This window comes from Orcinus orca, chromosome 3, assembly GCF_937001465.1.
Source record: "Orcinus orca chromosome 3, mOrcOrc1.1, whole genome shotgun sequence".
Lineage (NCBI taxonomy): Eukaryota > Metazoa > Chordata > Mammalia > Artiodactyla > Delphinidae > Orcinus > Orcinus orca.
This window is the reverse complement of record NC_064561.1, coordinates 156,384,683-156,398,298: the sequence shown is the minus strand read 5'-3', so window position 1 is coordinate 156,398,298 and position 13,616 is coordinate 156,384,683. Positions and strand designations below refer to the sequence as shown.

Here is a 13,616-nt window from a genome sequence, read left to right as displayed (position 1 = left end):
AATTTTATGCTAGAAATCCTGCTTCCAAAGAGTAGACTGATGAAGTTGCTACCCAATGAAAATATGGTTTGAATGCTTCTCTGGGGTCCATGACACTTAAAACAAGGCAGAAGAAGAAACAGAAATAAGTCATGAAGATTTGGACCTTAGCTGAGAAGTAAGGTCAGCTTTTAGCAGAGATCACCTGGAGAACTGTAGATAAATACGATACCCAGGCTCCATGCTCAGAATCTTGATTTAATGGGTTTAGGGATGGGGCCCGGGCAGCCTTATTTTTTAAAGCTCCTAAGGTGATTCTCGTGTGCAGTCAGTGTCAAGGACCACTGTTTTACAGGCTTGCTTTTTGCTATAGCTAAAGAGATTGGAAATTGTTTTTAAATCAGTAATGGATTTCAAGACAGAGAAAGAGAAAAGAAAATAACCATTTTGGAATGGCACAAAACTGCCCTATCCTCATGTCCTAAACAGGATGCAATGCTAAGACTCTAGCTCTGTTCCATCACCCTTCATAAAGACCTCCCAGCCTCACCATTGGCAATAAACCCAGAAGTTAAGACATACATGGAATTCTTTAAAAAGGCAGCTTGTAAAAATTGCTGGGCTTTCTTCTCTTTTTTTAGGTGTGTAACAAAACCCATCATCCTTTCAGTGAACAGAGGCTTCAGAGAAGAGAAATCAGAACAGCCTGAAAGCTCTGGGACTACAGAGACTTCACTTCCCACAGGTAAGAGTGGGTAAAATTGACCACGCTTTCACTTGAATTCCAAGATGATAGGGCTGCGGCTCCTGGGACCACTGCAGCTACCTGCGGGCCGCTGACACTTATAATCACAGTGTTGCCAGCTGGGGCAGACTAGTCATCCTTTACCTACTGATCTGTAACATTCATTCATTGAAGAAATAACATGGCTAAGTACAGAGTTTTCTAACAGCAGCAGGAGATGGGGCACACACGCCTTAAGAAACGGGGAATTCAGTGGCTGAGAATCCTCATTTCACTCTGTTGCCAGCAAGCCTCAAGGCCCAAGACAAGTAATTAAACTCCATTTCCCAATTTGTAAAGTTGGAAAGGTGAGGCAAGGTTACAGACTGTTAAAAAATAGCTACTGTGGGCGCTAATGGGCATGATAATGAAGCCCTTTGCAATGACTACACAAAGCCTGGTGGATACAAAGAGCTATGAGATACCCATCGCCTCACACTTAGCCAGGGTTGACTAAAGGGCACCCCTAAAGCACACAGCGTACAGGAGTGGGCAGCTGGCTACACCATTCAGCCACAACATCCAAGTCGACAGAATCACTACAAACAATTGTCTGTGAATTAAAAAGACTGCCTTCGTGTATATAAAACTCCTACAAAATAAAGACCATACATCTTAATTGTCCATTTCATTCCCTTGAAAATATTACCCTTTTAATTTTATTGTCCATGATGACAAGACAAAGACTTTGTGCTTTTGCTAGGTCACTTTCAACTCTGGCTTCACGTTAGAATACTCTGGATTACAAACAACAATAACACTGGCACCCAGGCCCCATTCTTAAATGAAAAGTCTGGAATGGGCTGGGAACCTCAATAACTTTTAAAAGCTTCCCTGGTGATTCCAACTGTCCTTTTTCACATCACTAAACACTCCAGGCACATTTTCATCGCCGGGCCAGGTGTGCTCATCTCCTTACTTGGAGTGCCTTCCTCCCACCATCCCCTACCCCCAGTGTCCATTGGTCTACAGCCCAGCCTTACACCCTTCAATGTCCATCTCTTACCTTGTTTTTCTCAATGTACTTTAGGGCTTGGGGGCACAATGCCCTCTGGAATCTCCGAACTCTAACTGTCCGTTTCTAAGTGTCCAGGTAACACTTAGTAAATTTCATCTTACATTGCTCCTGGTATTTCATGTTTATGCCCATGTTCCCAGCGAGATAACATGCTCCCCCAGTGCAAGGACCTTGTTTTAAGATTTTTAAATTCCCCCCATGGAGCCTGGCACAGACCGCTTGGCTTAGAAGATGCCGAAAAATACATATTACTGTTGAGGTAGATACACTAAAGTTCGCTCCTGTCAGCTTCTTACTGCTATTTCCCCCCAAGATTTAGATTTCGAGTGGAAACAAATGCCATTCGTATATCTCAAAGAGCATCTTGTACAGGCATACCTCATTTTATTGGTCTTCGCTTTACTGCACTTTGCAGATATTTTGGGTTTCTTTTTTCTTTTTTTACAAATTGCGTTGTCAGATGGTGGTTAGCATGTTTTAGTGATAAAGTATTTTTTAACTAAAATATGTACAGTGCTTTTTAGACATAATGCTACTGCACACTTAAAAGACTACAGTAGAGCGTAAACATAACTTTTATATGGACTAGGAAACCAAAAAATTTGTGACTCATTTTGTTGCAATATTTGCTTTATTGCAGTGGTCTGGAACCAAACCAGCAATATCTCCTAAGTCTGCCTGTATACCCTGTAGAAAGCTGCAGAAGGGAAATTCTTCCCTGTAGCAAATGTCTACAGTCCACAGCCAATCATTTTATTGTACATTTCTCCATTAGCATCTTCTGTGGCATTATCTCATCAACTCTGACCTTTCTACAAGATTGTTGGGGGAATGAGGGTGAGGGTAACATACAAACCAGTAGACAAAAGTCGAATCCAGGCCTCTGACACCCCAGGCCAGAGGCTTCCCCTAACCACCCCAGAATCTGCACGTTCTTCCCTTTGGAATACATCAAACCAATCATATCTTCACTGCATTGACATATTCAAGGCCACCTTAGCTAGTGGACAAGAGGAGAAGTCAAAATGGCCTTCTGTGATGTCCTTGGAACAGCCCTTCTGGAAACTTGGACTGCATCTTGTTCAAGCTGTTTTAAGCGAAAGCACAGAGAGGGGGAAACATTTATCACCACAATGAGATAATTTATTTAATGATCTTTGCACACGGACATGAAACCCTGGCTGTCTGCCAGGCTGATTTTACAAAGTCTCGGAATGACAAAAACATTGTCCTAGGAAATGATTTTATGGTAAAAGTATATCCAGGTTCAAAATGACCCTTTGGTCATAGAATGCTTGAAAGCTTCAGATTTGCCTGGGTAAGGGAATGGGTTCTGGTGATGAAAGTAACCACTGAGTCTATTTCATCAAATCCCACAGTGGCATGATGTAGTGGGCTTTGAATGATCACCCACTCAGCAGAATAATGAGGGTGAGGGAGGACACAGAGGGACCTCTTTTTCTCTTGTCTACTGTTTCACCGAGAAACTGTATTAAGGGATAGACATGCGAAGGAGCCTTAGCCAAGAATAAAGGGAAAGTTATGCTAAGAAGAAGGAGGAAAAATTTCCTATCCTATCTCTGTCAACTGATTCGTCTATAGCAGTGCCGTTTGATGGAACTATAATGCGAGTCACATATGTGATTTAAAATTTTCTACTAACCACATTAAAACAAATTGAAAGGAAACAGGGAAAATTAATTTTAATAATATATTTCAACTAAACCCCTACAGCTAAAACACTACCATTCTAACATACAGTCAATATAAAAACTACTGAGATAGACATGTATTTTTTGGTACGAGTTTTACGGCACATCTCAGCTTGCACGAGTCAGTCACATTTCAAGGGGTCAGTCGCCACATGGGGCTAGTGCTACCGTACTACGCAGTGCAGGTTTAGACATGCTGACTGGAAACTGGGACATCAAATAGAAATTACTGGCAGTATTTAGCTACCTAATAGACTTGATATTTTCTTTCTGCTAGCTCTTTCTCTATCCCCTAGAAGAGATGATCTCAAAGGCCACATGCTGTGTTAGCAAAAAGTTTGGTAAACTTTCTGCAAAACAGACTGTGGGATTCAAATACCAGCTTTATAGCCTTGGACTAGCTGCTTACCCTCTATAAGTCTCAGTTTCTTCAACTATTAAATCAAGACAGAGTAGCTAACTCACCAGAATGCTGAGAAGATTAAATAAACTAGGCAGAAATTACAGAGAACACCCTAGAATAGCATAATAGGCAGTCAAACAGTGATTTCTCCTTTATAAAACTCGACTTGATTTCTAAGGGGCTATTGCATTGTATTTGAGGCTCTACTGTTTCATTTATTCACTTCCAGAACTCTCCCTCAAGGTTTCTTCTGCTAAGGCAGCCTTTCCCCAGATTTTCATGGGGCTGGCTTCCTCTTACTCTGCAGGTTTAAGTTTAAGGGTGACCTTCTTATGGAAACCTTCTCTGGCTGCCCTATTTAAAGTTGCCCCCAAGCCCTGTTACTCTCTGAGCCCCCAGCCTCTCTTTACTTTCTTTATGGCATTTATCAATATCTGAAATTATCTGATTTATATATTTGTTCACCTGTCTCTTATACATCTCTCTAGCATAGCCGCTTTACAAGAGCTAGGGCCTTGTCTGTCTTATTCAGAGTTCAGCAAGTATTTGTGGAATAAATGAATGAATGAAAGAATGCTCGACACACGGAGGCAAATATAAATAAACAGTGTCCTGATTCTAAAGGCAATGGAGAATGAAAATTCCAGAGTTTTTTTTTTTTTTTTTTTTTCAGAGCTCTTTCTGACCTAAACGAATTGCTCAGGAAGTCAGTGGCCGAGAGCCAGCCTCACCTGCTGGGGGTGAGTGTTGTCTTTCTTGAGTCTAACAGCTGGGCTGGGGAAGGGGCAGGAAAATTATTCTCCACAGGTGATTTTATTGCTACCTGTTGATGTGTATCACATGCAAAGTGTACGTTCATGCCACTTAAGTCACCCAAAGGATTTGGTTATTCCTGCCCTTCGAAAGAAGAACTAGGTTGGGACCCAGTTAGCATGATGAAACTTTCTGACTGCAGGGAGTCTGGAACAAGAGTGGGTGTCAAAGTCAGACAGACCTGGGCTTGTATCCTGATTCTGCCTTTTACCAGCTATGCAGACTGGGCAAGTCACGTAAATTTCTCTAACCCTCAGTTTCCATATCTGTAAAGCTTTAAGTGCTAATCCAGACCCTGCAATGTTACTGTGAGAATTAATTGAAGGAATGTAGGAAAGTGCTTAGTACACCTTGAAGACTCAGTGAATAGTAGGTATCAATACTGTCATCTTTGCATTCAAGAATGCTTTGCCGGAATATACTGATAGATCTTTGGAATGGTTACTTAGAACGAATACATTTTCCTTTTAAGATCCTGATAGTTCTTTCCCCCATTTCTACGTCATTCAATTCTTGCAACTGAGGGGCCAGAACCACGGAGAGAGACAGAGGGTATTAGTTGAGTTGATTAAATCTGTGCCGAGCTGAGAAAGATGGAAATGGAGACATTTCTCTTTACAGAGACAGTTTGTGGCGTATCTGGAGAAGGATGCAGCCATCAGACTTCTCCAGTTTCCATGCCGAGATGCTTGTAGCCACAGGCACAGATCTAGCTGTTTTGTATTCAAGATTATGGGCCAAAAGAGAATTCAGAGAAAGGGTCAAGAATCCACTCCAGTCTGGACACATTTCACTTGCTGGCAGCACAGAACGCTCTGCTTGACAAAGGTGAAGCAGTAAACCCAACATTGTATTCTGAACCCACCATTCGTCTTTCAGAATAACTCAACCAGGACTGATTTTACTCATTCTTCTGCTGACATAAGCCCTATAGGAGACAGTAAACTGTTCTAAAAAAGCAGGAGTCTATTTACCACTAACTTATAACCTCACATTAATATCAATACTGGCAGTCTCTCATTGACTATAGACTAGGCATTTCCAGTTTTTATTTTTCATTTTCCTAACAACTGTGCAAGAAAGCAGTATTGCTCCCTATTTCACCAATAGGAAAAGTGAGACTCAGAGAAGTTCAGTGACTTGCCTGAACTGTGAGAGCCAAGATTTGAAGCCCGGTTTGTTGGGCTCCAAAGCTCCCTGTGTCCTCTGCTACACTTTGCTGGCATTGCCAATGGAAGACCCAGGTCCCACGAGGCATGAGTCCCTAGTACCTTAAAGGAAAAGTGCAGAGGTCCCAAAGAAGACCATTACTATTCCTACTATGCATCGGGGAGCAAATAGCACTTCGTTTCAAAACCAAGCCTTGGTCTCACTGTCTGACATCCCGCTAGGGGACAAGAAGAGCTCTTTTTTGAGACAGTGACCCTCTGTAGGTGTTCTCCAGTGCTGTTTGCAGGAGTGAAATCTCCAGGGCTCAGGATTATGACCTTAGGAAAGTCATTACAAGAGTTTGTAAGGAGGATTCCCCACAAGGCAGAGACTGGTGAAGCCCTTGGGAAACAGCGTCCCGGGAGCTCACTCAGGAAAGGAAGGCTCTCCCTTCAGCAGCACGGCTGACTCCAGACCCCCAGGGAAGCCTGCCAGATTACTCCCACAGCCAGCCCAGCTCCCTGCAGAGGTTTGGCTGGAAGGTTGATGCAGGCCCTTGAAAGGAAGGCAAGGGATGTTCACTTGGGGTTCAGGCAGGGTCTTCAGGGGATGTCCAAAAACCCCCAGGGATTGCTTTCAAAACTTTATGTACATTGCATAAGAATATTCCCCCTCCCCACCCCCTGCTCCTTTGGGAGAGGACTCATATCTAATTCTCAAAAGGACTTATGATCCCCAATTTTTAAGAACCACTGAAATTTAAAATTTCATCAGCTTCTTTCTTACACTATTCTGCAGCACTTTTGCCCCACTAATTTTACATATATTCATATATAAGTAGTGATATATATATATATATATATATATATATAGTAGATGTGTATGTATACACACATATGCACACATCTAGGGCAATATATATATTGCATTAAATGTTGCACACACATATGCACACATACAATGTTAGTGGTATATATATATATATATATATATATATATATACACATTGCCCTAAACGTTGCAAGGAAAAATGAGGCCCAGACACCATAAGTGTCTTGCCCAAGTTTGCACAGCCAGAGGCAGAGGTGGGATTAGCAACACTCCCCCGACCAAGAAGCATGAAACTCGGGTGGGAAATCTTTGCCAACCAAGTTGATGAATGAAAACAAACGAATCCCTCCAGATTAATAATACTGTTTTGCAACCATTTTCAAGGCCAGTCATCGAAAATCCTAAATTGCTTGTTATTAGGGCAACGTGGCTGCTTGCCCAGGACACAGGTAGAGGCCACTAAAAGGATTTTCTCCCACTCAAAGAGCTGGAACTTCAGCCCTCGCTGCGGCAGCGCTCTGGCTCCCCAGTTACCTGAGTTTGCCTGACTTCCCCTCCTCTCCGCTCTCCTCTCCTCTCTGGTCCTCTTCCCTCCAGCGGCTCCCGCAGCTGCCTCTGCAGCTGGAATTCCTTTGCTGAGGTCGGGCCGCCTCCCTTCGGCTGGGCTCCGGATGACAGCCAGGAGGCTGCTTACCTGCCACTACTCCCACTGCCTTTTTTTGGTGGGGAGGGAGCCACGCCTTTCGGGTGAGCACGGGTACCGCTCAACTTTGCACGCCGGATACCCGGGACGTGGCGCGTGCTGGTGCTGCTGGTAGAATCCTCAAGCCCGCCGTCGGCGCATCACCTGTCTGAACCCCTTCCCCCTCCCCGCTAGTTTTTTTGTTTTCAATTTGATGTAAATAATGTACCTTCTGAGAATCCCACAGTCAGGCCGAAACTCATTCTTAAGGGTGCTTCTGAAGATGCCTTTAGAAAGACTAATGCGTGCAGTTGTAAAAGCGGCAGGGGTGGGGGGCGGCTAGAGTATTTTTAGCTCCTCTGAGAGGGGACCTCCCTGCTGTCAGAGCCCCGGTTCTCCGCCAGGCTGCCGCCGGGCGGTTCCGCCGGGTTTCTGGCGTTTTCCGGAGCAGCCCGCGCTCGCCTCCCCGCACGCGGCCTCGAATCCGCGGCCCCGGCGCCGCCCGCACCATCCCCCGTCACCCCTGGGCTCTCGGTTCAGCCCGCGATGGGTACTCACTTTTGCCGGGGAGCAAAGTCTGCCATCTCAGTCCGTGAGCACTTCCTGTAAAAGGACGTGGAGATCCATCGTGTGTAAAGCTGTTTCAGGAACAGCCGGTAAAATCCAGAAAGAGGGAGAGGAGCGAGTTAGACCCAAATGGAAGGGGGCGGGCGGGCGGGCGGGAAGCCCAGCCCAACCGGGGGGTGTCCCGGGATCTCAGCCTTGGCTCCCCCAGCCCGGAGGCTCTGGGAGAAGAAGCCCAACAAGTGCACTTGTTCACTCTTTCTTCATTAGAGGAGGAGTCAGGGTTGCCACATTTCTGTTCCTTGCTGGAGGCGAAACGGTGATTTTCTTCAGCCTGCAAAACGTCCAGAGCCAGCCAGCTTTGCCAGGTGAGGAAGGAAGCTGGGGAAGCCGAAATGCAGCAAAGACGTGGAGAAGACAGAACGGATTCTCTCCAGATGGGTTTTGCACGAGCAAGACCACACGTCTTCCACTGAGACTACAACAGAAAAATAGACGGACAAAACAATAATAAAAATGTCTTCATGAATGGCATGACCTCAAAGATGGTATTTCTCCTGGCAGCCAAGATGTGGGGTGGCTTCTTGTCAAATTTCTTTCCTTATTTCTGAACAGCACTGAACGGCAGCTTGACAGCATTGGAGGGGGGCTCCAGAGATTTGAATCTCACCTTCCCTGAGAAGAAGAAGGGGTCAGGGTGAAAGGGGCAAAAGAAAACAGTCAGTGACACGAGGAGGTGAGAGAGCAGGTTTTGCTTTCTTTTTTGATAGCCCAAAGCCCAAACTTCCGGGGCGCGCGGTGTTTATTCTCCGCCACATGAGTATAACACAGAAACACTGGTGGTGCTGAAATAATCCACGCTTTTGTTGTTTTCCACAAATATAAAATGTATCTTTTCTAATATCTTTTCTGATGTGGGTCTGACTTTTAAATTTTTTGGGTAATAGCCAAACCATGCAGAACCACCACCTTTTCTCTGGCCAAAGAAAAAAAAGTACTGAAACCAAAGTAGTAGCTGCCTGAATTAAACAATTATCCCTCAATTAGTAAGTTGCTAGTGTCCATTTGATGCTATTAAGTAATATTGCATCTGATTGTTTCATAACCCAGAGGGGCACCATGGAGATATTTTAAGCAGAGACTATAAAGTTTCAACAAAAAAGTTATTGGAATGCTGGGCTTTTCCCTTTTGAGTGATTGCCACTCTGGAATAACGAGCAAACGACATTCGGTAGCAGCCACTTGCCAAGTCTCTGGAAGCCACTCACTATTCCAGGACACTTTGGTGATCCTTTTGGACTGGAAGCCCAGAGGCACCTGCACAGGCATGACCACCTGATGCTTCCTGTTCAGTAACATGACCGTGGACAATTAAATTGTAGACCCCATCTTGTTCTCTCAGCAGAAGGGAGATGCCTCTTTCTTGCATACTTACCTTTGCTTATGGGTGGCCACAAAGGTATGCAACCTCTATTTACTTTCAAAACCACTGGGGGACATGAGATCATCAATGGCAAGAATATTTCTACGTGACCTTTGCAAAGCAAGGGATCGTCAGTTTTTTGGAGTTGTTCTAGTCAGACAATTTTCATAGTTGGTGAATAAACCTCGCGCTAGTAACTCTCGACTGTCAGCTCTTGGAAGGTAGGACCCTCGCTCTTCCTTCTTGTGGTTCCCAGTTAGCTGCAGGCAGCTCAGCTCATCGGTGCTCATCCGTGCTCCTGGCTTCCAGATTGACAGATTGGTTGTTGAGTGACTAATCCACATCTCACTGGGAGAGAAAGGCAAAGGCTCGCTTTCCGCTCTATTGTGCAGCACACAGGCACCATCCATGAACCACCAGCATTAACTCTCAGTGAATTAATCACCTTGCCCTGGCTTTACTGAGATAATGAAGGAAGTCCGCGGTTAACCTCAACTTCTTTCCTAACTGCCCCCTGCCTCCTTCTCTAAGCACTAACATGCCCCACCCCTTTACATGTGTTCCCTCTTGCATGTCTCTGTCTTGTCACTGTCTCAGTTGGTGTGTTCCTCCTTTTTTCCAAGCTACTTCTCCAGGTGAGTCCTAGACCCCAGCCCTGCCTGCTGCCTCCAAGACTTTAATCCATGGCTGATGCAGAGGAAAGAGCTCAGCCGTTGGCATGGGTTTGGGTCTTTAGTATTTACATGGCTTCCCTAAGCTTCACTTGCCTCATTGAAAATCAGATGTGGTGATATATGCCTCAAAACTAACAATGGTAATTCTTAATCACCAGTAAAAGGAGTCATAATGGTGATAACATATGTAAAATGCCTGACAAATAGCAGAAAATCTAGAATCATTAAGTTCTTTTTCTCCCCCTTCCTTTTCTCCCTATCTTCCTCTCAGAGTTAATGTTTTCTGCCCCATCGGCTTCTTCTGCAGCCAACAACATCCTTGAATCTTCCTTGACCCTGCTGACTCTTTCGGTGGCTTTATGATTTAACTCACTCCATTCTTCATCTGTCACACTTAGTGGAAGAATGATCTACACTCAGCTCCCCTGACTCACTAAGCTCTCAGTGCCTTCCCTCAGCAGTTCTTAACTTTGGCTGCACACCTGGTCATCTGAGGAGGGTTTCAAACATACCATATATGGGTGGTCCTTGCAGAACTTGTAATTCAGGAGGTTTAAGGTGGGGCTCTGATTTCTCTGTTTCTACAAAGATGCACAGGCAGGATAGACAAAGGCTGCCCTAATCCCCTCTGCACCACAGCTCCCACCACTACTATTCATCAGCTGCTGTCTTTCCCTGGGCTGCGCCATCCCAAGCCTCGCGGCACCCCTTCTCTCCCTCCTCTTGAAATTCTCCTTCCTTGGCTCTCAGGCCCCGTCCTCCCTTGGTTCTCCTCTGTCTGTCTGGATCACTCCCCTATTGCCTTTTGCCATGGCCCCTCTTCTTTCTCCTCCTTCCTGAATGGGAACAGTTTTGTCTTTGGTCTTTTATCACATGCTGTCCTTCTTTCATCTGATCCCACCCCCAGAGGTGATCACCATTAACTTCTTGGTGTGTATCTATCCTTTATCCTACATGCATATAGTCATGTCTCTATATGCTCATGCTTCTATTTTTTAAGCTAAAAATGGAATAATTTCTGTGACTTGTCTTGTGTCATACAATTATATATTCTAGGCTACTAGTTACAGACTTAACCCATTCTTTTTTTAAATTTATTTTTATTGATTTATTTTTAAACATCTTTATTTGGGTGTAATTGCTTTACAATGGTGTGTTAGTTTCTGCTGTATAACAGAGTGAATCAGCTATACATATACATATATCCCCATATCCCCTCCCTCTTGCATCTCCCTCCCACCCTCCCTATCCCACCCCTCTAGGTGGTCACAAAGCACCAAGCTGATCTCCCTATGCTATGCGCCTGCTTCCCACTAGCTAGCTATCTTACATTTTAACCCATTCTTTTTAATGGCTGCCTATTTTGTAATTTATTCTGCCATTCCTCCTTTGTTAGATCTTTGGTAACTTTAATTTTTTATTGTAAAAAGTACTGTCATTATTATCTTTACCTGTACCTTAGGATAGATACTTAGAAATGGCATTGTTAGGTCAAAGGGAATGAAAACTAAAATTTTGCTATATCACTGCCAGATTGCTCTCCAAAAAATGTTGTAGAAGAAAGTCCTAGAAATGAGAGTACTGGGGAGGAACGTTTAAAATTTTCATACGTACCTTTAAATTCTTCCCAAAATATTTATCAATACACATGTCTACCAATATACACTCCTAACAAGGATGTTTTCTCACATGCTTGCCAGCACTGAATCTTATCAATATAGTTTTCGTTAGTTCAATAAGCAAACTATCCTGTCTTAGTATTGTTCTAATTCACAATCCCCCGACTTCCAGTGAGGGTGAATTCATATGCTTATTATCCTTTGAGCTGTTTTCTCTTATGTTGTGGCTTTTCATTCCTACTCCTATTTTTCTTCTGGTAAGTTTGTTTTTCTAAAAAAAATAATTTTTCTGTACTGTTGTATATATTAACACTTTGTTAAATATATTGTAAACATTTCTCGGTATCTGTCGTGTTTCCCTTGATTTTATTTATGGGCTGTTTTACTGCACAAAAGTTTTAAATTTTCATCCAGTCGAATCTGTCAATTATATTCTATTAAGTCTCTGAGTTTTCTCTGTTGCTTCTTTGCTTCTAATACTGTTAAAAGTTTTTTTTTTTAAAAGATCTTTATCCTAGGAATGGTTTTAAAATATTATATGAAGTAGCAAATTAAATTAATTGCTTCTGAATGTATAGTCAATTATCCTATTACCTTTTATTGAAAAATTCACAATTGCCCCACTTATTTCTAGTGTCAAATATTATATATTACATTTTCATGTATATTTATTTCTATTCTGGACTATACTCTGTTTTGTTTGGCATGATGACTTACATGCCAATAATGCACAGTTTTGATAACCATATTGTAAAAATAGTACAGTATAACGCCCATTACATTAGTGCAAGCAATTGATCAGTCTTTCCTTTTAAAATTTGCTTGATAAATGTGATATATTTATTTTCCCATAAAATTTTAGAATCGATTCGTCCAAATTAAAAAAAAATTGGTTTTACCTTACCTTTATATATTTATTTGGGAAAATTAGCTATCATTAAGGCATTAAATCTTCCTCTCCAGGAAATATGTTTACTTTAAAGAAATCTTTAAAATGTATCCTTCAATTTTAAAATTTAATCTTATAATGTCACTTTATAATCTTATTGCACAAAATTTACTTAATCATACCGTATGATGAACAGTTAGGTTATTCCCCAATTTTTACTCTTAAAAAAATGCTGCAGTGAACATATTTGTGGAAAGAGATTTTGTTTTGGGAGGACTTATTTCCTTAGTCTAAAATCCCAGTGAGACATACTTAGGTCAAACCACATGCACATTTTTATGGCCCTTGAGCTATAAAAGCTTATTTATTTCTGACGGCTTCAACTCTAAATATTCCCTCCATCACACTCTACATCCAATTAGGCACAAAGTCCTGTAAGTGTCTTTTTCCCCTTTCCAATGTTAAGGCCACTGTTAAATTCATGCTTCTTCCCTTTCAATAGCCCCTGGCTGGCTTCACTTTCAACAGTCTTGCCTGTATCAAACTCAGATGCTTCCAGGTGAATCTGATTATATCAACTCCCTGAATTAAAATACTTTAATGGTGCCTACATCCCACCAAAAATGTTAAAACATCTTTGCTCCTGCTGATTCCACTGGGTTTTAGAGTACTAGCTCAAGACATATTTACAGTATGTCTGCATCCCTTCTTCCCTTCTTGGAATGTTATTTCCCCCACTCCTTGCCTACTTGAACTCTATCTATTTTTGATTTTCATATTCAATGTCACTTTCTTCTAAAAGCTTTCCCTGATCATCCAGCTCTGAAGGCACTCTGCTTGCTTCTGCCACATGGGTTTATAATACACCCCTCTCTTCCACCTCCAAGTATCATCGTGAGACTGATATAAGTTTACATATGTGAGTGCATTTGTAAATTATAAACCATGTGTAAATATAAGGCACTACTATTATCAGACAGTGTTTCCTTCCCTCCAAAGAAACCCACACCACTGAATAAGAAGCTAGGCTAAGTACAGCCAGCCTTTATAAACATGAGAATGGCAATAATTTTCTC

At 42.7% G+C, this 13,616-nt stretch overlaps 1 protein-coding gene across 2 annotated transcripts in view; it reads right to left on the bottom strand.

The window, feature by feature from the left end:
• PRLR (prolactin receptor) overlaps nucleotides 1–8,509 on the bottom strand; it is a 174,915-nt gene extending 166,406 nt beyond the window's left edge. The window contains exon 1 of one of the 2 annotated variants that reach the window (XM_033421281.2): nucleotides 7,930–8,509. The gene's annotated coding sequence lies outside the window, so the exon portion shown is untranslated. The remainder of the gene's footprint in view (nucleotides 1–7,929) is intronic. The other variant, XM_004266007.3, reaches the window with a different exon arrangement.
• Between the last annotated feature and the right edge of the window lie 5,107 nt (nucleotides 8,510–13,616).